The following is a 22,411-nucleotide window of genomic DNA, read 5'->3' as shown; positions in this document are numbered from 1 at the left end:
GATTCTTTAATGTCATGTAAGATATATTTATGAAATCATTTTCTGTGACTCTAGTGAATCTGTCCTTGAGAGCTAAGTGGCAAATACACAATTAGCATGTGTATTTAGAGCCTTAAGATTCTCATGACAAATTCTCCCCTGTACTTTGCAGAGCAGTGAGGTCTATAAGAATCTTTCCTAAGTCACTGGCTTGGATGCAGAGGGTCTCAAGACATCTCAAGAAAATCCCCGTCTGAGCATCATGTTGCAGGGCTCTGGTGTTAGACGTTTTTGCAGCTACATGGGTTCTATTTGATCATTTCCCCTTCCATCTGCCTTGTCCATGCTATGTGCTGGTGTTGCCTTAAATCATATACATTGGGGAGAAGGTATCATTAGCAACTTGACACCCATATTATGACTTAACGAGCTGGAAAGTGGGCATGTATAGATTCTGCATCTCTCAAACTAAGATTTTTTATTTCTAAACAGGTCACCCAGAGACACTTCCCTGAGGTTTTGGCTGCTTGGGACACAGATTGTAATCACAGTAATTAGCACTGAATTTTCAAGTCTTGCTCTCCAGTTTGACCTGGCAGCATTTAACCAGCATGCACACAGCTGGATCAATGGCAGGAATCGAAGGGCGCAGTTGTGGGGCTGCTTCTGGCAGCCTGTGGTTGGCACCATCCCTGGGGAATTCCCCAGGGAGAGCATCAGGGACAAGGGACAGGGCAGAGACCTGGGCGCTAGAGGAAAGAAATACGGTATCGATAAAGCACCTGTTGTCGATGGGAATGACATTAAAGATTGTTACTGGAGACAGATTGAAGTGCAGACTTCTGCCTGAAATTTATCATCAATGAATTCAGTTTTTTCTCCGTTGTTTAATTGAGTTTGGGGTATTCCTAAAATGTCATGTGTTAAAAGTTTACACTTCCTTTCCCTAAGAGAAAGTATCTACAGATTAATCCTAATGCTAGTGAACAAACTATAGAACACAAAACAAGATAGTTTGATGGCACAATTGAGGCAAAGAGAAGCACCAATACCTGTTTGTGAAATGAATTACCTGGGAAGTTTGGTGGTGTTGGAGAGACAGGGAATCCAACTCAGCTAAGCCACAAGCCACTCCTCTGCCATCCATTTGTCGTTTACAGTCCCAGGCTGTGTGTCAGCTCGCCAGACTGCTAGGAAGGGTGATAAGAGCATGGCAGTCAGGGAATGTTGGACCCTCACCCCGCGACCCAGCAAAGGCCAGTGATTTTGTGGGAATACTTCAAGCCTGGCTGCTGAATTATAAATAGGTTTAAACTTATAGGAAATACTTGCCTACTTCTCAACACAGAACCGTTTGAGCATATATAGTATTGCTAACAATATGGTCAATCTGGTTGAAAAAGCATGGTAGGCTTATAAAAAAAAAATGAGAGAGTTTTTTTCTTTTTAAGTTTGGTTCTCCTAGAGCTAGAAACATCGTTGGTTCCATTCTATCATTTTGTATCAGTAGTTCATGTAAAGTTAAACTTTTGAGGGAGAACTTTTGTATTTTTCAATTGTCAGCATCTGCACTGACTTAAGTTGCTAGAATATTTATGTGCAAAATGAGGGCAATTTAAAATGAACTGTTGTTGGATATCTTACTTGACAACCATTTTATGATTTGAATGTTCCCTTGAAATTGGACCCTCACTTTTCACACATTTGCCACTAATTTGTAGCTTGGAACGTATTTTATGGATGCTGCTACAAAGTACTCTGTTCCAGTGATATGCAGTAGAGCCTGTGCACCACTCTTCATCTGTTTCCAGATGCAACTTGGTGTCCTGGAAAAGTTCCTTACTATCTGACAGCTCATTCAGGCATGTGATTACCATTTTTTTCCTGAAATTCTTTTGTAAATCAACAGGAAGCCTTCTTTCCCATTTTTTATTATAAAAGGAGAAATGAGGGTAAAACTTACACACACATACTGTTATTTTAACATCTAGTCTTACATCTGTTGAAGAGTTGTGTTTTTCCTTAAAAATATTCTACCTAGCATCAAACCAGAAAATGATGCCTGTTACCAACCTCTGTCAAAACGAAGGCTCTTCATTGTTTTAAAAGCACACAGCAGCAAGCACTATGTTAAACAACTCTTGGTTTTAAAAGCCAAATAAGACAACTAAAAGTCTCAGCACTTTAATTTCTATTAAAAAAATGACTTACGTAAATCGCTTTAGAAATCTATGTTAAAAAGTACTTCTCACATCTTGCCTTAAACTGTGGGATTAGACACACGGTAATTTACTCTGTATTTTCTTAATAAATTCAAATTTTCAGAAAGCCTCTATTTTTATGTTATGGATTCTACAGGGCTGTTTCTTGTTGAAGAGACCCAGCCAACATTATCACACATGTTTTTCTTAAGTGCCAAAAATTGTGACAGGGACTGTTTGATTTAGAAAACATCATTTGTTTTCCTTTTCTCCTTCCTTTCCTTCTGTGTTTATTTCATTCTGTGGCTGGGAGTTGTGGGGCTTTTTTCACTTAAGACTTTTGCTCTCCCTCCTCTTTTCTTTCACTTTACAATTTGCGCTAGAAGAGGGTAGTGGGCTTTTTGTTTTGGTTTGGTTTTTTCTTTTTTTTTTTTTTCCTTTGCATATTCCTTCCTTTCCATGGAGAGATTGTCCCTGACCAAATTTAAAACACTACAGTATTTAGGATCCCTGCAGGGCCATTTTAAGTATTTGGACCCGTTAAGGGCCCCAAGCAATAACTACCTGAATTGCTTTTAATTACACAATATAGCTGCATCATTTTACTTTAGATTCTTTTTGATTGATGCTGCAAGGCAATTGTAACCACGGATGATGGGATTAAGTGCCTCTTGAAGTGACTTTAGCTTCTTGTGGGAACAAAGGGAAAGAGGAGAACACTTAGTCCCTTTTTGCCTGAGCTGCCTTTTTCTTCACTTGCTATAAAGAAATACAATTAACAAACATTATCCCCAGAGGTAAATTGAAATGTACATGCAGACAAGAACTGCTCTTGACTGCAATTAGACATATATGATCCAAGGTATTCTGGCCATTCATTAGTGCTAATTGTTTGAGAAACAAGCCCAGAACAAATGATTAAAATGTAGGCACCATAACTGGGATTATTAGCATGTGTGATAAAATGCATACTCTGTGGCTGTGCCCAAGAAACGCTTTGCAAAGGAGCTCTAATTCGATGAATGCTTGGTTCAGCTCTGTGGTGAGCTCTTGGTGTTTGCTCAAGACTTGGTGATGTTTATAACAAACAACTTATATCTTTCTTTCTTAATTGGAGGGAATTATAATGCAAATGTTGGTTTTTGTAATTTAATATCCTATGGCTTTCCTGTGCATTTGGGTGGTTGCTGCAGTCTACTGGGATTGCTGGGAATCAGGGTAAACTGTGTTCTTTGGTTTTGCTTCTTTGCACCACTTTAAAATGTTGGATGCCAGGGAAAACCACTTGCTCCTTTATTTGGTTTTTGCATAGTCACTTGTCACATCTACACCACAGTTAGGAAATTCTGCTAGATCTTCTGGCATTCAGAACTTGGATTACAGTCACAGAATCTGGCAAGGGTCATCTGGTCAGACGGAAACTAACTGGGAGTTGGTAGGCGCTTGTGAGTGGTCAGCACTCTGCAGGGTTCTTAAGGCTGAAAGGACTTGGGTTTGGGATCTGTCAGTACCAACAGGAACTAAGCCTGCCAGGACCTGTATGAATGGAGAATGCCTAACACAAGTTAGTTAAAAAGACTAAGGACCAATTCAGAGAGGTAGATGACAAATAAATTCCCTCTGGAAATGCATATAGGAGCTTGGGGTTAGCAAGTAAGCCAGAGACATGGGAGGCACAAAGGGGAAAGGAAAGAGAAGATGAGGTAGAAGAGTGCAACAAGGGAACTAAAGAGGACTCATAGGGAGTGTGTTGGGAAGGCGAGGCTGACACCCAAGGTAGTCTGTCTAATAATGGATGTTTCGGACCTCCCCATCCTCTGCTTGCATTTCTGCAACCAGGGTCACAAGAGGGACCATTTGGAGATTGTCCATTTGGTGCCACAAAAACCTGCAACAACTTTTCAGTCTCAAGTGGTATTTTTTTGTCACCTGGCATAATTCTGAACCACCTACCTCTTAGCATATCATGAGCACATTCCAAAGGAAGACAAATAAATATCAGTGTTAGTCTAGATAGAATGTAAAATTAAATTAGCTTTTAGTTATCACATTCCAAAGATAAACACAAAAGATTTTCAGGTTATCTAGATCTCTGAATGACCTTTTCCATCTTTCTTACCATTATCACAGAAAACTGAATTAAGTCACAAATAAGCCACGACATATATTATTATAGACAGTGTGTGTAGAAAAGATTAACCTCTTAATTTTTTATTTTATTCCCTATATATTTGCAATAAAAGTGTTACTTTCTGAATTTGACCGGTTCATTCCACTGAAAACTAAGTAACAATATATATTCAGTAAGAGTAGATTTTTTTTTAAAACTAAAAATAAAGGGGAAAGAAACTGTTTTGCACTTTGAGCTGGTGCATTATTAAGTGTGGCACTGAATTAAGAAAAAAATCCTAACCTCCCCTAAAATTAGAGCAAGTTCTAGGAATTCTTGCCTTAAATAGATATTTAAAGGAATTAGTGCTTATAGCACATTAAACATACTTAAAAAAACTATGTTAGAAAAACCTTCATGATCACATCCATATGTTTAGTTTTAATTTTCATCACACTTAGCTCTGAATAATTAAGAAGGAAAAAACAATCTTAATCTTATTGTGGGTCCCACACAATCAAAGCCGCATACACGTGATGCATGATCACAGCTTGTATTCACAGCTTTCGTGTGTGTGGTATGGGCCTGGCAATTAGACTCAGACTGTGTTTTTTCTAAAAATTATTCAGCGCGAGAGAATGATCAATATTAAACCCTCCCAAAATCTACAAATCAGAATAATTAAGGGACTGTGGCTAAAAAAATCAAAGTTCTAAGCTGTGTAACATTTTGGCCTCATTTTATTGAGATTGACACTTGAAAGAAATATTTTAGAGAATCTAGGAAGAAAATGGAGATTCCATTAACCCAGATGATTTTCATGACAGTTACCAAAAAAGAAAAAAATTTAAGATATGGGAAGAAATATTTTCTCAAAATTGCAGAGCCATTTTCTGGAGGAAAAAAAAAAAATCCTCCCATGATTACTTTTATATCAGAGAACCCAGTCATGGGGAGATGCATTAATGTGACACATTTAGCAGCCTTTGGCTTTTGGAAAAATGCTGTAAAAGAATCCGTAGTTACATCTGTCAGATTGACAGTTTTCTTTTGTGACCTTTAAAAAATAGTTAAGGAGAAATTGATCTTTCTAGTTCACATTTGCTCAGTTACCTCTAAAGCTCTGAACAAGCCAGAAAATAATCATCTCACCTTTAAATATTGTTTTTGACATAGAGCCACTCAGGATTAATGGAATCTCCAAATGGAAAAGTTTGGTGGATGTTTCTGGTGGTCATCTGGAAATAATACGTCTTAAACTCTCCACTGGCTGTTTTAATACATTAGCTACTAAGTATTGTCTTTTCTGCAACTGGTTTTAGAATCAGATCTTCATAGTCAGGTACAATAAGGAGTGATCTAACCTCTGTTCTGCATGTTCACCAACAGGTTTTCTCTTTATTCCTTACACACACAGTTTCAAGATCCCAAATTATAAATCTCTATAGAGGCAAAGAGAAGTCCAGCTGGCACATCCTTAAGGTTTTAGTTACAGTTTACCAAACACTCCCACATCATGTGCTTGAAGGCGCTGTGCCTCATAGTTCCCAATCCTGGGATTTTGCTTGGAAATCCATCTATCACCGCTCCCTGGGTCCAGTCCTGAGCATTCGTTCCTGGACCAAGTTTTCAGTGGCATTAACAGTTAACTATTAATGACCAACATCTTTGGCTCCTTTGTGTTTCCAGGAGCCCAGGCTAGCAGCAGCCCAGAAACAGAAGAGATGCTAATCGCATTGTGTACCTAAACGTGTTCAGTGAATGAGTGCAGGTTTCCCTCTTGACCTCGGAGTCAGGAAAAAAAGTCTCTCTGGGTTTTCCCTTCAGATAAAACTCTGCTCATCCTTCTCTCACCAAAAGTAGAGTGAGAGGGTGGGATTAAGGTGAATACCCACTACCAGGCACATGCTCTATTGTCATTCCCTCTTCAACACAAAACAAGGAGCTTTGCAGGAAAACAAAAAGCCCTTCTCCTCCCTCCCTCTCCTCCCCTCCTTCCCCACCCTACCCCCACACTCCTTTCTTTTATCTCACCCCCCCCCAGCTTTCCCTCCCTGACCCATCTCTTACCCTCCCTCCTATCCTTTGCCTAGTTCTCTCCCTCTCCTACTCTCAAACACCCTCCCCCCACCCCCCTTCTCCTCACCCTCTGCTGATCCGATCTGACTTAGGCTTAGTTCCTGTCAAACCGTTTCCTTATCCTCATCCTCCTTTCAGAAAAATGTCAGAAGTGCTACCAGGTGCCCAAGTGCCACGAGGTAGAGCCACTCTGAAAGCGGCCACTGCTACATTTATTAATAAGATGGACCCATATGGGCTAGAAACATGGGTTGGTTTTTGCAGAAAACTTGCCTTCTTCTTTGGGATCCATAAATGGTCATCACAGTTGTATGGGGTTTCTGTGTTCCTGGGACTTACCCCACACAAGTCACGCTCCTACATGGAGGAATAGAGTTCTGCAGCCATACCAGATGGATTCCATGAGTAGCCACGAGTGGATACGGGACAATTAGCTTCTTGCCCATGTTTGTACAGCCCATGGCCTGCCCCCAGCAAGGGCAGCTTGTGGTGGATTCAATATTTATTGAATGCATGTTCAATCCTGAATTTGAACAGTACATTTTTGTAGCATAGATGTGTCAAGGCAAACAGATTGGGTAACTGGAATTTTTTTATTATGATAAAATATACATAATATAAAATTTACTGTTTTAACCATTTTCAAATATACAGTTCAATGGCATTAAGTACATTCCCATTGTTTTGTAGCTGCTACCACCATCCATCTCCAGAACTTTTTCATCTTCACAAACTGAAACTCTGTACCCTTAAGACAATAACTCCTGTTCTCCCCTCCCCCAGCCCCTGGCAACCCCCATCCTACTATTTGTATGAATTTGATGAATCTAGGTTCCTCATATAAGTGGGAATCATATAATATTTGTCTTTTGTGTCTGGCTTATTTCAGCAAAATGGGTAATTTCACTCTTCAAAATGGATGTTTGTTTGTTTTCTCATTCTACGTGAAGAAAGATTTCTGTCATTGGGGTCACTTGTGGGAACTTGCTTTGCCCCCTAGTACCATGACTGTCTCAGGAGCAGTGCTCTGCATTGACGCAGCATGACACAAACTTCACCAAACCAGACAAAAATAAGGATTCTGCTCTTTGCTCGCCTCCTGCCAAGTCTGTCCTTTAGCTGCTGTCCACCCTTTTCTTGGAGTTTCTGTGGCCGACGGAGTGGCAGGAGTAGACCAGGAGGCAAGTTCTTCCCCCAGCACCCCTGCTTTGTACATGGAACCCCAAAAGGGCGCCCCAAGGCCTGTGGGTGTTGCCCCCATCTTGTGCCTGGGTCCTTCCTTCGGAGTGAACCCGCTGCAGACCGCAAACTGCTATCCTACGTGTGTCTGCTTTGGGCACAAAAGACCATTTCTTCATTTCAGCACAAAATGGAGCACTTGATTGAGGTGTGATATAATTGCTTCATGAGTGAGTTTGCCCTGAAAATGTCTTCTCAGCTTTCTTGAAACAGGCTGCACGCTTATTTGTATTTGCACCACATGCTAATCTCACGAATGGCCCTGTTCCGCCAGTGGGAGGACAAATAGCTGTTCTTTTGCTCTCGTGTCCATGGAAAGCTCCCCCTTCTCTGTGCACTGTTGCCATAGTAACCAAAAAATAGTTCTTCAAAAGAGGGAAGGAATCTCTCAGGGTACTTGGGAACTTAGCAAAGTGAGAACATAAGTAGGCCTCAATTATTATAGACGCTGGTGTAAATACCTAGTTATTAATAGTCAAAGCGTGGTGAAATTCGTAGGTGAATTTTGCTGTCACTTGGAGGGTAGAGAAAAAAATGGGTGGATCGTCTCTTCCTCAGTGTTATAGATTTTTCTGTAATCATTGGCATTGCCAGGTGAGGTCAGAACCGGGGGTCCCACAACACAGACCTTGGGTTTTCCTAGTATATAACCAAGGAAGAGGCAGTGACAGAGGACAGTTATACTCCTTCAGCCCCCTCAAGGGGTTGAAAGTACAGCCCTGAACAGAGGAATCCATTGGGAGTCTGTTGTATTACCGTAGATGTGTACAAACTTTTCTCTATGACATTTTTATTTTCAAACTTTATTAGCTCTTCAAGTCAAACTCTCTTTAAAGGAGTTTAAAGAGACAGCATTTCTGTGTTGTATCCTAAATGGGACTTTGTTAACATATTATTATTATGATTTTCTTTTTTTTTTTTTTGAGACAGATTCTCACTCTGTTGCCGCAGGTAGAATGTAGTGGTGTCATCATAGTTCATTCACTGCAGCCTCAAACTCCTGGGCTCAAGCAATCCTCCTGCCTCGGCCTCCTGAGTAGCTGGGACTACAGGCACATGCCACCACTCCAGACTAACTTTTCTATTTTTAGTAGAGACAGGGTCTCGCTCTTGCTCAGGCTGGTCTCAAACCCATGAGCTCAAGTAATCTTCCTGTCTTCTAGAGTGTTAGGATTACAGGCGTGAGCCACCACACCAGACTGGAAAGGTTATTATTGATTTGCTTAGAAGATCAAAATAAGAATAACATTTCTTTTTTTTTTTTTTTTTTTTTGAGACAGAGTCTCACTTTGTTGCCCAGGCTAGAGTGAGTGCCGTGGCGTCAGCCTAGCTCACAGCAACCTCAAACTCCTGGGCTCAAGCGATCCTTCTGCCTCAGCCTCCCGAGTAGCTGGGACTACAGGCATGCACCACCACGCCCGGCTAATTTTTTTGTATATATATTAGTTGGCCAATTAATTTGTTTCTATTTATAGTAGAGACGGGGTCTCGCTCTTGCTCAGGTTGGTTTCGAACTCCTGAACTCAAAGGATCCGCCCGCCTCGGCCTCCCAGAGAGCTAGGATTACAGGCGTGAGCCACCGCGCCCGGCCAGAATAACATTTCTATTAGCCTAGCGTTGATGCACCATTTGGTGAATGTTAACCTTTATTATTCTTTTTTGAAATTTCTCCTATCTAAACTTTTTTATGAATTTATTTTTACATTCCGTGTTTGAATTAAAAGATAGAGTACAATAGTTTCTGTAACTTATTATTAAAGTACAGTGGTATTATTATTACAGTATTACACCATCTTGTTATTACTGCATAGCTGTTCTAGTATTGTTATTATTACCGTATGTGCGCTGTTCACTAGGGATCTGAGTTACATACACATCTGACCTAAAGACGTTCTCTGGAATGTATCTTGTTCATAACATAGGGACCACCTGTATAATATTAAAACTCAACAGCTATTTTTTAAAAATCCAATTGTGTAGCAAGACCCTGTCTCTGCAAAAAGTAGAAAAATTAGCTGGGCATAGTGGTGCATGGCTATAGTCCCAGCTACTTGGGAGGCTGAGGCAGGAGGATCGCTTGAACCCAGGAGTTTGAGGTTGCAGTGAGCTGTGATGATGCCCCTGCACTCTAAGCCTGGCAACAAGAACGAGAGCGAGACTGTCTCAAAAAAAAAAAAAAATCCCAATTGCTAGATAAACATTTCACCTAAATAAAAATTCATTAGTTAATTGGCCAATAGTGAGTTGGCACAGTACATGTGAAAAGTGTCTGAGCCCAAGAAGGGTTCGTTTTGGCTAGGAGTTTATGGGAACTCTAAAAGCAAAACATCATGAGGTTGGCTCTTTGCTGGAGCATTGGTGAGCTCTCAGCAAAGGAAAGGCCAGATTGGTAGTCGTTAACTTGGGATTCTGTCTGTACCGTCTTTAGTCCTTAAGATTTCAAAGTTTCCCTTCAAATCTAGTTTGTTGAGTGTTTTTATCATAAAACATTTTGCCAAATGCTCTTTTTTCATTGAGATGACCATGTAATATTTGGGAAAATTATAAATTTGAGTTAAATTAGCTCCAACTAAGGGAAATGTGACTTTTTAGAAAATACATAGTTGATAAAATTGAGCACTGTCCCCAAATTGGAGGCACCAGCCTTGGCAGGAGCAAAATTTAGCTGATGCAATTATTTGGGGACCTCAGAGCTCATGGGGTCACGAGAAGGTACTAAGTCAGAGTAAATTTACAGTCTTTCTCTCCTTGGAGCTCTATTCCTCACTGCATTGAACTGAAGCCAAATAGAAAGTTCTTAGAATAAAGAGTTGGAGAGAAGAAAGGAGGAAGGAGCAGACAGAGGCTGGGAAAGTTGTGGCAGAAGTGGGCTCTGTTGGGGAGACAGGGAGCCTGCTTTAGACCACTGCTGAGCTAGATTTCAAGAGTTAAGTAGTGGGGTCTACACAGATACATCCTTCATATGCTGGGTTGCAAATGTACACAGTATAATTTTCTGTAATCTCGTTTTGGTCTGAAATTCCCGTTCCTATTTATTGGTAAGAAAAAAAATACCAATAAATTTGCCTATTCGAGATGACTCTGTTTCTTCTGGTTTGAGGTGTTTTGTTATAAATAATCTCCTTTTCTTTCTTTCTTTCCTTTTTTTTTTTAAAGGTGAGGTCTCAACTATGTTGCCCAGGCTGGCCTCAAATTCCTGGACTTCAGCAATCTTCCAGCCTCAGAACTCCCAAGTAGGTGGGAGTTCTATAGGCGTGTGCCACGACACCTGGCTTTTCTAAACAAGATCTCTTTTAAGTAAATATTCAGTCTTAGGGTTTCCGCCCTCCTCTTCTTTCTGGGTAGCAGGAGGCCCAGGTGGAAGCCTATATAGCCATGTCATGGCAGCCCTCTTTGCTCATGTCTCTTGGCCCTTGGCCACTGGTTTCTGATGCAGTGCTAATGGCCAGGGGACTCGTGGTCTGTCCTTTGGGTACAGGAGATGCATGGGGCATGTCCCCATGAGATATGACCACGGCCCTCCTGACTGGGTGGGCTCCAGGCTTATGCATTCCCCAGTGTCGCTCATCCAGCACCAGCCCTGCTTTCGCCCCACTGCCTCAGATATGGGTGCTCTCACACCTGTCCTTTGAGGACTGCCTTGCAGGCACACTCCAGGAAGATCAGGCAGAAACTTCTGGATTCTTGCTCACTTGGGGAATTAGTAGCATGCTGCTCTAGCCCCTTTTCTGCCTGAGCAATCCATATTGTGTCTGCCCTCCTCCATTGCCCATGTTGATGCAGAACTCCCATGTAGTATTCTTCCAGAGTTTGAATGGGAAGTGGGCACAATCCTTTCCAGCCTCAGCTTATCTTGGACATTTCCATCACCCCACTAGCCACCTTCACTACCCCTCTGGTTCCTGGGGTAGGGAGTAAACCAGGCAGAATCTTCACCCCATCTCATCACTTGGACTCTCCTCTCCCCCTCTGAACCATGTTCAGTATCTCAAAGGCTTTGGTGCTGACAGTGATAAGGACTTTCTTCTAATCCCTCATTCCTTTCTCACTCTGCCTCCTAGGAGCTCCAGTTCAGCCCCTTAAGCTGTTGCAAATCAAAAGACTTCCTTCTCCATTAACAAAGGCAAGTTTATTATCTCATTGTGGACTTGAGATAAGAATCTAGTTTGAAGCTCTTAGCAAGGACTCTTAGTATTCACCCCCACCACCTCCAGGCCTCTGCAGTGAGGGCCACTGATTGAGTGGTTGGGGAATATAGAGCAATGTGATTTGCAAACAAGGAAAACTACCACTTATCTCATTATCATTCCCATCACTTGATGAGTGGAAAGTTGTGTAATTGATACCCAACACCCCTGCCTAAATATAATAGGATTGAATTGATGGTAACTGTTTTTTTTTTTTTTTAATTTCAGAATATTACAGGGGGTCTAGTAACTGTTAATATCCATCAACTCCAAGTCCTTCCTAGGATCAGTAAGACACTGGTTGTGCTTACAGCCTCTGATGCAGAGATTCTCATGTTTGGCTGCACTTGGGAGTCTATGGGAAGGCTTTGAAAATTTACTAATGCCTGGGACTCACCATGAGACTGATTTAATTGATTGAGTATATAGCCTGGATTTTCCTTCTTCCAAAGCTTCCCAAATGATTGTAATGTGTACCCAAAGTAGAGACCTCTAACTAGCTATCAGCTAAGTAAAGAAACCATTAACTTGGGTTTGGAAGTAATAGACTAAATTGCTGACCCTCAAAGGGACATTAGCTTATTTGATTATTACTGCTATTTTGTTGTGGTTTTTTTTTTTTTTTTTTTTTTTTTGAGACAGAGTCTCGTTTTGTTGCCTGAGCTAGGGTGAGTGCCATGGCACCAGCCCTAGCACACAGCAACCTTAAACTCCTGGGCTTAAGCGATCCTCCTGCCTCAGCCTCCCGAATAGCTGGGACTACAGGTGTGAGCTACCACGCCCTGCTAATTTTTTTTGTTGTTGTTTCATTTTTAGTTGACTGGCTAATTTTTTCTATTTTTAGTAGAGACGGGGGTCTCACTCTTGCTCAGGCTGGTCTCGAACTCCTGAGCTCAAGCGATCCTCCCAGAGTGCTAGGATTATAGGTGAGCCACTGCGCCGGCCTATTACTGCTATTTTGAATATAGTTAGCAGTTTGCGTGTTAATTTTTTTTATCAGAAAGACTTTTATTTAAATGATTGTTTTCAACTTTGCTGAAACTTGATTTTCATTACTTTCATAGCATACACTTGTACATAATAGTAGCATACAACTCATTACGAGAAATTCTTATTAAAACAACATTTCTTGCATAGGCATTGACTACATTGGAATCATCTAGTGGAGTGGCCATCCAACTAGGCTGCACATTAGAATCACATAGCCAACTTTTAAAAGTCCCAAAGCCTAGGTCTTACCCCAGACCAATTACATCAAACTTTCTGCAGCTGGGGCTCTGGCAGCAGCAGCTTTGAAAACTCTCCAGGTGATTCCAATATGTGCCAAGTTTGAGAACTGATAGCCTAGCATATCTCATCTCAAACTCCTGATACTTATCACCTAGGTATCTTGTTAATATGCAGATTCTGATTAGGAAGGACTGGAATGGGACCCAGATTCTGCATTTCTAACAAGATCCCACAGGATAATAGATTGTCCCTCAAAAGATAGGATTCTTTTGTGCAAACAGATGAGAGATCAATGGCGCTTGTCTGCAGAATCACCTCACTTAAGTGGCAAGGACCTAGAGAGCTTAAAAAAAATACGGAAGCCTGGGCCCTATTACCAGTGCATTTAATTTAATTGCACTGGGTAGGGTCCAGAATTTGGCAATTTTTAAAAGCTCCCCTTTTATAATATAGCTTCAATTGCTATATTGAATCTTAGGCTGAGAACCCTTGTTGTGCTAGGGACTAGTTATGCCTCTAGTTATAGAAATGGTTAATTAATGGCATCAGGTGAAGGAGGAAAGGGAGGAGACAAAAACTAGCAGAAGTGGGCTCCCCTCTGGGATGGCATAGCTAAAAAAGTTCCCTCTGTAGAGAAAACTCACCATAAGGCTGCCAGATTTTTTTCAACTCATCTTAAGCCCCCGCTTTGCATATTGTTTGAATACATTTACATGTTGACTATCGAGAGCCTCTAACTACAAATATGTAAGATAAAATAAGTTCGATCTTGTCACCTATTGCAATTGTATTCATACACGGTAGTTAGTGCTGAACACAGCTCAAGTGCAGAACAGATTTTGGAACAGCCGGGTCAAGGGAAGGAGAGGACTTCCCAGCAGGAAGGGAGGAGGAAGTGGGCTCCCGCCACCTGCCCGGTGACAGTCCCCTCCAGACCTTGGAGTCTGCAACAGTACCAGAAACCTGAATTCCCCCTACACCTTCCTTCTTTTTATTATTTCAGTTTGTAGCCTTTAATGTTTTTCCCTCAAGCTTCCTTCGTGCTGGCCTTGAGCCTTCCTGCCTCCAGTTAACAGGCCATTCTTCTGGGTGTCCCTCCCTGGACCTTCATGGGCATTTGTTCTGTTCCACCCCCTCACAGTGCTTAGTGCAGTGCAGCTCAGGGCCACTGCATACAGTTGTGTAGGGTGTGCCCTAAGAGGGCGCCTAGTGAAGGGCATGGCAGGGGCTGGGCCTCAGCCTGTCTCCTCGCCCTGAGGCTTGCTGCCACAGGAGAAGGGGTGCCTTTCTGCTCTTCGAACCCCAAGAAGGCACCAACAGGCACCTTTTCCAGTTTGTACATAGGTGCTGTCATGTGTGCTAGTGGGGGCCTGGAGCAGGTCACCCATTGGGTGCTAAGTGCTCACTGAATGAACCAAAGAACAAAGTGGAGGCAATGCAGATAAATAAGAGGCTTTAACGGTCATTTAGGTAAAGGTTAAGGAGGCCCTAAACTAGGGTGTAATATGTTATGGAAAGGAGGGGATGAACAGAGGAAAGAAGCCACAGGCCATGGATTGGATTAAAGGTTCAAGGATGGCAACAAGAGAAGGAATAAAAATTACCTCCTACCTGTTGTCACCACTAACGGTTGACTGTAGTTGGGTTGCAGATGAGTCCTACACACCCACTTCTGGAGAGCCGGCTTTGGTGAGGTAACAAGTGAACAGGAATGGCAACCTCTGCTGTATAGGCCCTGTGCTAAGCAGCACGGGGGACATGTGAGACCACCGCCTCCCCCAGAGGGCTTATGATCTAGTTGAGGATACTAGACACAGAATTCCTGGTGCTGGGCTTTGTCGACCAGCAGCACACCTGGGTTACAAGTGAAAGATAATAATATTAATAGAAGCTATATCTGCAAGCTACTTTTTTTTTTACTGTTTATGATGAGCTCTCTATGAGATAGCTATTATTATGTTGCTTCTCATTGAGGAAACTGTTGCTTGCTTCTTCTCATCCCATCTTCTGACTGCCAGTTAAAACATCAGGTTGACCATCTAACTGGAGGAACTTCCTCCTCCCTTCCTGCTGGGAAGTCCTCTCCTTCCCTTGACCTGGCTGTTCCAAAATCTGTTCTGCACTTGAGCTGTGTTCAGCACTAACTACCGTGTATGAATACAATTGCAATAGGTGACAAGATCGAACTTATTTTATCTTACATATTTGTAGTTAGAGGCTCTCGATAGTCAACATGTAAATGTATTCAAACAGTATGCAAAGCGAGGGCTTAAGATGAGTTGAAAAAAATCTGGTAGCCTTATGGTGAGTTTTCTCTACAGAGGGACCTTTTTTAGCTATGCCATCCCAGAGGGGAGCCCACTTCTGCTAGTTTTTGTCTCCGCCCTTTCCTCCTTCACCTGATGCCATTAATTAATTTAGTTTTAGATCAAAAATGGTCAAATATCAGCAATTTCATACAGTTCAGCCTAATACTTTCCCCTATATTATGCTGCTATTTGAGACCTTTTAAGTGCTTTTATTGGTTTGTTTTCAGCCAATTAAAGATTTTTGATTGCTGATTCAGTCTCTCAGTAGTTATAGGTCTACTCATATTTTTGTATTCTTTTTAAATTTTAATTTAATTTAATTTTTTTGAGACAGAGTCTTACTCTGTTGCCCTAGGTGCAGGTATCATCATAGCTCACTGTGACTTCAAACTTCTGGACTCAAGGGATCTTCCTGTCTTAGCCTTCCAAGGAGCTGGGACTACAGGCATGCACCACCACACCTGGCTAATTTTTTCTATTTTTTGTAAAGATGGGGTCTTGCTCAGGCTGGCTTTGAACTCCTGACCTGAGTGATCCTCCTGCCTTGGCCTCCCAGAGTGCTAGTATTAAAGGTGTGAGCCACCATGCCTGGCCAGATTTTTTATTTTTTAATTAAAAAAATTTTTAACAGATAAGGTATTGCTCTGTCACCCTGGCTAGAGTGCGGTGGGACAATCATAGCTCCTGCAGCCTTGAGTTCTGGGCTCAAGTGATCCTCCCACCTCAGCCTCCTAAGTAGCTGGGACTTTAGACGTACACCACTACCTCTAGCTAATTTTTTTTTTTTTAATTTTATTTTCTTAGAGATGGGGGGTCTCACTCTGTTGCCCTGGCTGATCTCAAACTCATGGCCTCAAGCAATCCTCCCACATCAGCCTTCTAAGTAGCTGGAATTATAGGCTTGAGCCATTGTGCCTAGCCCTACATTTTTTATTTTTGTGATTTAATCTTGGTAGGTTTGGGGTTTCTAGGGATGTGTCCATTTCATCTAGGTTATTCAATTTGTTGGCATATAATTGTTAATAGTAGTGTCGTGATCTTTTTTATTTCTGTAGAATCAGTAGTAATGTCCCCATTTTCGTGTCTGATTTTAGTAATTTGAGTCTTCTCTCTTTTTTTCTTAGCTCATCTAGCTAAAAGTTTGTCAATTGTATTGAACTTTTCAAAGAACCAACTTTTGGTTTTATTAATTTTCTCAATTTTTTTACTTCTCTATTTCATTTCTCTCTGCTATTATCTTTATTATTTCTTTGTGCTAGCTTCAGGTTTAGTTCTTTTTCTAGTTCCTTAATTTGTAAAGTCAGGTTGTTGATTTGAGATTTTTCTTGTTTTTTAATGTAAGCATTTATAGCTATAAATTTCCCTGTTAGCACTGCTTTCCCTGCATCCTATAAGTTTTGGTATGTTGTATTTTCATTTGTTTCTGAGTATTTTTTAATTTCCTTTGTGATTTATTCTTTGATCCATTTGTTGTTTAAGAGTGTGTTGTTTAATTTCCACAAATTTGTTAATTTTTCAGTTTCACTTCTGCTATTGATTTCTAGCTTCATCCCATTGTGCACAGAGAAAAGATTTTGTATGATACCTATCTTTTCTTTTTCTTTTTTTTTTTTTTGAGACAGAGTCTCGCTTGTTGCCCAGGCTAGAGTGAGTGCCGTGGCGTCAGCCTAGCTCACAGCAACCTCAAACTCCTGGGCTCAAGCAATCCTCTGCCTCAGCCTCCCGAGTAGCTGGGACTACAGGCATGCGCCACCATGCCCGGCTAATTTGTTCTATATATATTAGTTGGCCAATTAATCTATTTATAGTAGAGACGGGGTCTTGCTCTTGCTCAGGCTGGTTTCGAACTCCTGACCTCGAGCAATCCGCCCGCCTCAGCCTCCCAGAGTGCTAGGATTACAGAAGGGAGCCACCGCGCCCGGCTTGATACCTATCTTTTAAAATCTACCAAAGGCCAGGTGCAGTGGCATGCATCTGTAGTCCCAACTAATTGGGAGACCAAGGCAGGAGGATCACTTGAGGTTGGGAGTTCAAGGCCAACCTGGGTAATAGCAAAACCCTGTCATTAAAAAAAAATCTGTTGGCCGGGCGCTGTGGCTCACGCCTGTAATCCTAGCTCTTGGGAGGCCGAGGCGGGCGGATTGCTCAAGGTCAGGAGTTCAAAACCAGCCTGAGCAAGAGTGAGACCCCGTCTCTACTATAAATAGAAAGAAATTAATTGGCCAACTGATATATATATAAAAAATTAGCCGGGCATGGTGGCGCATGCCTGTAGTCCCAGCTACTCGGGAGGCTGAGGCAGGAGGATCGCTTGAGCCCAGGAGTTTGAGGTTGCTGTGAGCTAGGCTGACGCCACGGCACTCACTCTAACCTGGACAACAAAGTGAGACTCTGTCTCAAAAAAAAAAAAAAAAAAAATCTGTTGAGACTTAATTTGTGGACTAACATATGATCTATCCTGGAATATGTCCCATGTGCACTTTGGAAGAGTTTGTATGCTTTTGTTGTTGAGTAGAGTGTTCTGGGTATGTTAGATCTAGTTGTTTTATTTTAAGTCCTCTATTTCCTTATCTTCTGTCTGGTTGTTCTACCCATAATTGAGAGTGGGTTATTGTAGTTTCCAACTATATTATTGTAGAACTATCTATTTCTCCCTTAAATTCTGTCAGTTTTTGCTTCATACATTTTGATGGTCTGTCATTAGGTGCATAAATGTTTATAATTGTTATATCTTCTTGCTGTATTGAGCCTTTTATTAATATACAATGCCCATCTTTGTCTCTTGGGACCTTTTTTGATTTAAAGTCTGTTTTCTCTGATATTAGCATAGTCAATCACCCTTGCTCTCTTTTGATTACTATTTGCATTGAATATCTTTCTCCATTCTTCCATCTCAGTCTATTTGTGTCTTTGGGTCTAAAGTGAGCCTTATGTAGATGCATATAGTTGGATTGTGTGTTTCTATCCTTTCTGACAATTCCTCTCTTTTGATTGGGGGAGTTTAATCCATTATATTTAAAGTGATTACTGATAAAGAGGGACTTATTTCTGTCATTTTGCTATTTATTTGTTTTCTATATGCCTGATAGCTTTTTTTGTCTTTCATTTCCGGCATTACTGTCTTTTGTATTTAGTTGATTTTTTTGTAGCAAAATGTTTTAATTTTATTTTCACTTCCTTTTGTGTATATTCTATAGCTATTTTCTTTGAGGTTACCATGGTGATAACATTTAATATCCTAAAGTTATAACACTTTAATTTGAATTTGTGTCATCTTAACTTTAATAGTATACAAAAATTCTATGCCTTTCCAGCTCTGTCCCTCCCCCTTTTGGTTGTTAATGTCACAGAATTACATCTGTATATATTGTGTCCCAAAACATAAATTAATAATTCTTTTAAATGCATTAGTATCTCAAATTATGTAGAAAATAAAATGTGGGGTTATAAACCAAAACTACATTAATATATTAACTAGCTTTTAGACTAATAATTTTTAAAAGTATAATAATCTCTTACATCAATAGCAAACAAAAAGTGTAATTATATGCCATTGTTATAATAATAATAGCTTTTATAATTGCACATGATTTTATCTTAGAGCTTTATTTATTTATTTATTTTGAGACAGAGTCTCATTCTGTTGCCTGGGCTAGAGTGCCATGGCGTCAGCCTAGCTCACAGCAACCTCAAACTCCTGGGCTCAAGCAATCCTGCCTCAGCTTCTCAAGTAGCTGGGACTACAGGCATATCCCACCATTCGTGGCTAATTTTTTCTATCTTTGTAGTTGGCCAACTAATTTCTTTCTATTTTTAGTAGAGACAGGGTCTCGCTCTTGCTCAGGCTGGTTTCGAACTCCTGACCTGAGTGATCTGCCTGCCTTGGCCTCCCAGAATGCTAGGATTACAGGTATGAGCCACCATGCCTGGCTGAGCTTTATTTCTTTATATGGATTCAAGTCACTATCCAATGTCCTTTAATTTTACCTTGCAGATTACCTTGAACATTTCTTGCAGGACAGATCTAGTGGTAACAAACTCCTTCAGCTTTTTTAAAAGATACCTGGGGATTTCTTATTTTCTTCCTCACTTTTGAAGGACAGTTTTGCTGGATATAGGATTCTTGGTTGGCAGGGTTTTTTGTTTGTTTGTTTGTTTCATTTTAGTACTTTGAATATATTGGCCTATTACCTTTTGGCCTCCAAAGTTTCAGAAATCTGTTGATAATCTTATTGAAGATAACTTGTATGTGATGATTTGCTTCTCTCTTGCTGTTTTCAAGATCCTCTCTTTGTCTTTCACTTTTGCAAGTTTGATTTTAATGTATTTCAGTGTGGGCCTCTTTGAGTTCATTTTCCTTGGAGTTCATTAAACTTCTTGCATGTTTATATTCATGTCTTTCATCAAATTTGGATAGTATTCAGCTATTATTTTTTCAAATACTCTGTCCTTTTCTCTCTTTCTCCTTCTGGAACTTCCACAGTGCATATGTGGGTGTGCTCGATGGGATCCCACAGTTCCTTTAGGCTCTGTTCACTTTTCTTCACTCTTTTTTCTGTTTCTGAGACTTGATAATTCCCACTGTCCTATCTTCATGTTTGCTGATTTTCTTCTGCTGCTCAAATCTGCCTTTTAATCCCTCTAGTGAAAGTTTTCATTGCAGTTAATCGTCTTTCTCAGCTTTGGAATTTCTTTTTTTTTTTTTTTTTTAGGTTTTTCTCTTTATTTATATTTCCATTTTATTCATAACTTGTTATCTTGACATTCTTAACATCTTCCTTTAGTTATTTTAGCATCTTTAAGGTAGCTGTTTAAAGTCTTTGCCATCAGATCTTTTTCAGGAACAGTATCGTTTTATTTTTTCCCTTTGAGGAAAAAAATGGCCATATTTTCCCATTTCTTTGTATGCTTTGGGATTTTTTTTATTGTTGTTGAAAAGTAGACATTTGTATCTAAAACTGTAGTAACTCTGGAAATCAGATTCTCCCCCTTCCTTAGGGTTTGCTGGGTTTGTTTTATTGCTTTTGTTTTTGTTTTTGATGGTTATGGGCTGTCTTTGTGCTGAGGATCAGCCTGAGGTATAAATATAAGGTTTTCTCAGGTCTTTTCTGATCCTTTCTCTGGGCATGCATGGTCATTTATAATTTTCCCCATATACGTAGTTGTTTTTGGATGTCCTAGTCTTTAAATCTGGTTCCTAAAAGGGAATAAAAGAGAAAATTTTGGGGGCAAGGGGCTGGCTGTTAAAATCACCTAGAAGTCACTTCAGCCCGAGGGAGAGAGGCTTGCAACAATGGAGGGAAATGCAATGGCAATGGCTCTCAGCCTCTTTGTCTGCACATCTGTGATCAGAATCAGTAATCAGAGATCAAAGCACAGATTTCACAAATTCCTAATATTTGGAGGACAGGGTCCCTTTTTTTTTTTTTAATTTTTTGCCCACCCTGGCTCCCTCAAACTATGTGCAGGTGACTTCAGGAACATATATACAGCTACCTACCATGAGACTGAGGGGTGGGAAATGGGTAGCTGCAGCTGTGAAATTGACCAAAATTAACCACCATTTAAAATCGAAGCCTTTCTCTGGAAATTTCAAGTCTGAAAGATTCCAGAGTTCCAAAATAATTACAACAGACAGATTTTTGCTAGTGCAGTTGTCTGAGTGAGGAGACAGAGTCTTAGGACTCCTACTCTACCATCTTCCCCCTTTTTTAGGTTTTTACTTGTGTGGTTACACTAAATTCTGATGAGCAAAGATTTTTGCCCCAGGGATTTCTTGGTATTTTTAGAGAAACACATATGTTGCAAATTTTGGACTCCAGAGTGAGTGATAACTAAAATGTGGTTGTTGTTGTTACATCATGATATTTTCTGCCTGTTTTTAGATAAACCAGATATTTTCAATCAGTGAAAAATGATGGCAGATATTTCAGGCATTCTTTAATTAGCTGGCCATAATATGTTTTATATTAAATGAAATGTTTTGTAAGACATGCATACTTTTAACATCCAAATACATTTCAGCGTACCTTGCATAACACAATGCTTATGTTGCGGAAAAATAAGACTCAGACTCAAGTTTTAGAGTTTATTAAGGTAAAGTTGTCTGTAAGAAGGAATGAGGAGGCAGCCATACAAACTTATTAGGCACCTCCTCCCCCATCCAAAAAAGACAGTGATTTTTCTTGAGATATATTAAGTCACAAGGCACAGTAATTATGGTGAAATGTTACAACCATGTAGAATGTGTGGTTGTATTAACTGAAGATGACTGCTGATGTCAAGAGCTTTCATGAAAGTATAGCTAACATATTTTGGAAAAAGATCATGCTATTTATCCAGGAGAAGTAAAATATTAGAATGTTACTAGTTTTCTGGGGCTTTAACCTTTCCTTAACTAGTAGTTTTCATGACATATAGCTTCATCTCTTATGGGCAGGGCTAGCTTCACAGATGTGCAACTTATGCTCTTAGAAGGGTCTGGCACTTGCTTTAATATTGTTCTGTTGCCATCATGATTCCTAATAAGTTTTAAACAAAGAGCTCTGCATTTTCATGTTGTACTGGGCCCCACAAATTATGTAGCTGGTCCTGATTATGAGAGCTGATTTAATCTTTCTTCACCATGTATTACGGGGTAAAACATCATTTTCACAGGATATACATGGCCCAAGTTAGGGGTAAGGGCTATGGTAAGCTGAAGGACCTTCTGGCCAACACCTTTTATTTCAGGAAGCTAAACTTAGTATGATAGGAAAAGGAAAGAAAGAGCATAGTGTAGGAGCAGGCAGGGGCTACTGACAGCTAGTGTTTCTCCATTAATAACAACAGCAGCTGTTACTACTCCTGCTACGCCCACCACCATATCAAGCAGCTAATATCTGCCAGGCTCTGGCTAAGCACTTTATGTTCATTATTTCCTTTAACTTAATCTTCTCAGCAACCTGCAAAATGAGTATTGTTTTTATAGATGAAGAATCTGAAGTTTCTAATAATTAAGTTGCCTACAATTACAGAGCTAGTAATGGTCCTTTCTCATTCACTGTCCTTGCTACTCACTTAGGAAGTAGCCAACCT

At 40.4% G+C, this 22,411-nt stretch overlaps 1 protein-coding gene across 7 annotated transcripts in view; it reads left to right on the top strand.

The window, feature by feature from the left end:
* Window positions 1-22,411, top strand: part of CLYBL (citramalyl-CoA lyase) — a 246,535-nt gene that overhangs the window by 122,826 nt on the left and 101,298 nt on the right. The window lies entirely within an intron of this gene.

Source organism: Microcebus murinus, chromosome 13 (assembly GCF_040939455.1).
Source record: "Microcebus murinus isolate Inina chromosome 13, M.murinus_Inina_mat1.0, whole genome shotgun sequence".
Taxonomy (NCBI): Eukaryota; Metazoa; Chordata; class Mammalia; order Primates; family Cheirogaleidae; genus Microcebus; species Microcebus murinus.
This window is presented reverse-complemented; position numbering and strand designations above follow the sequence as displayed.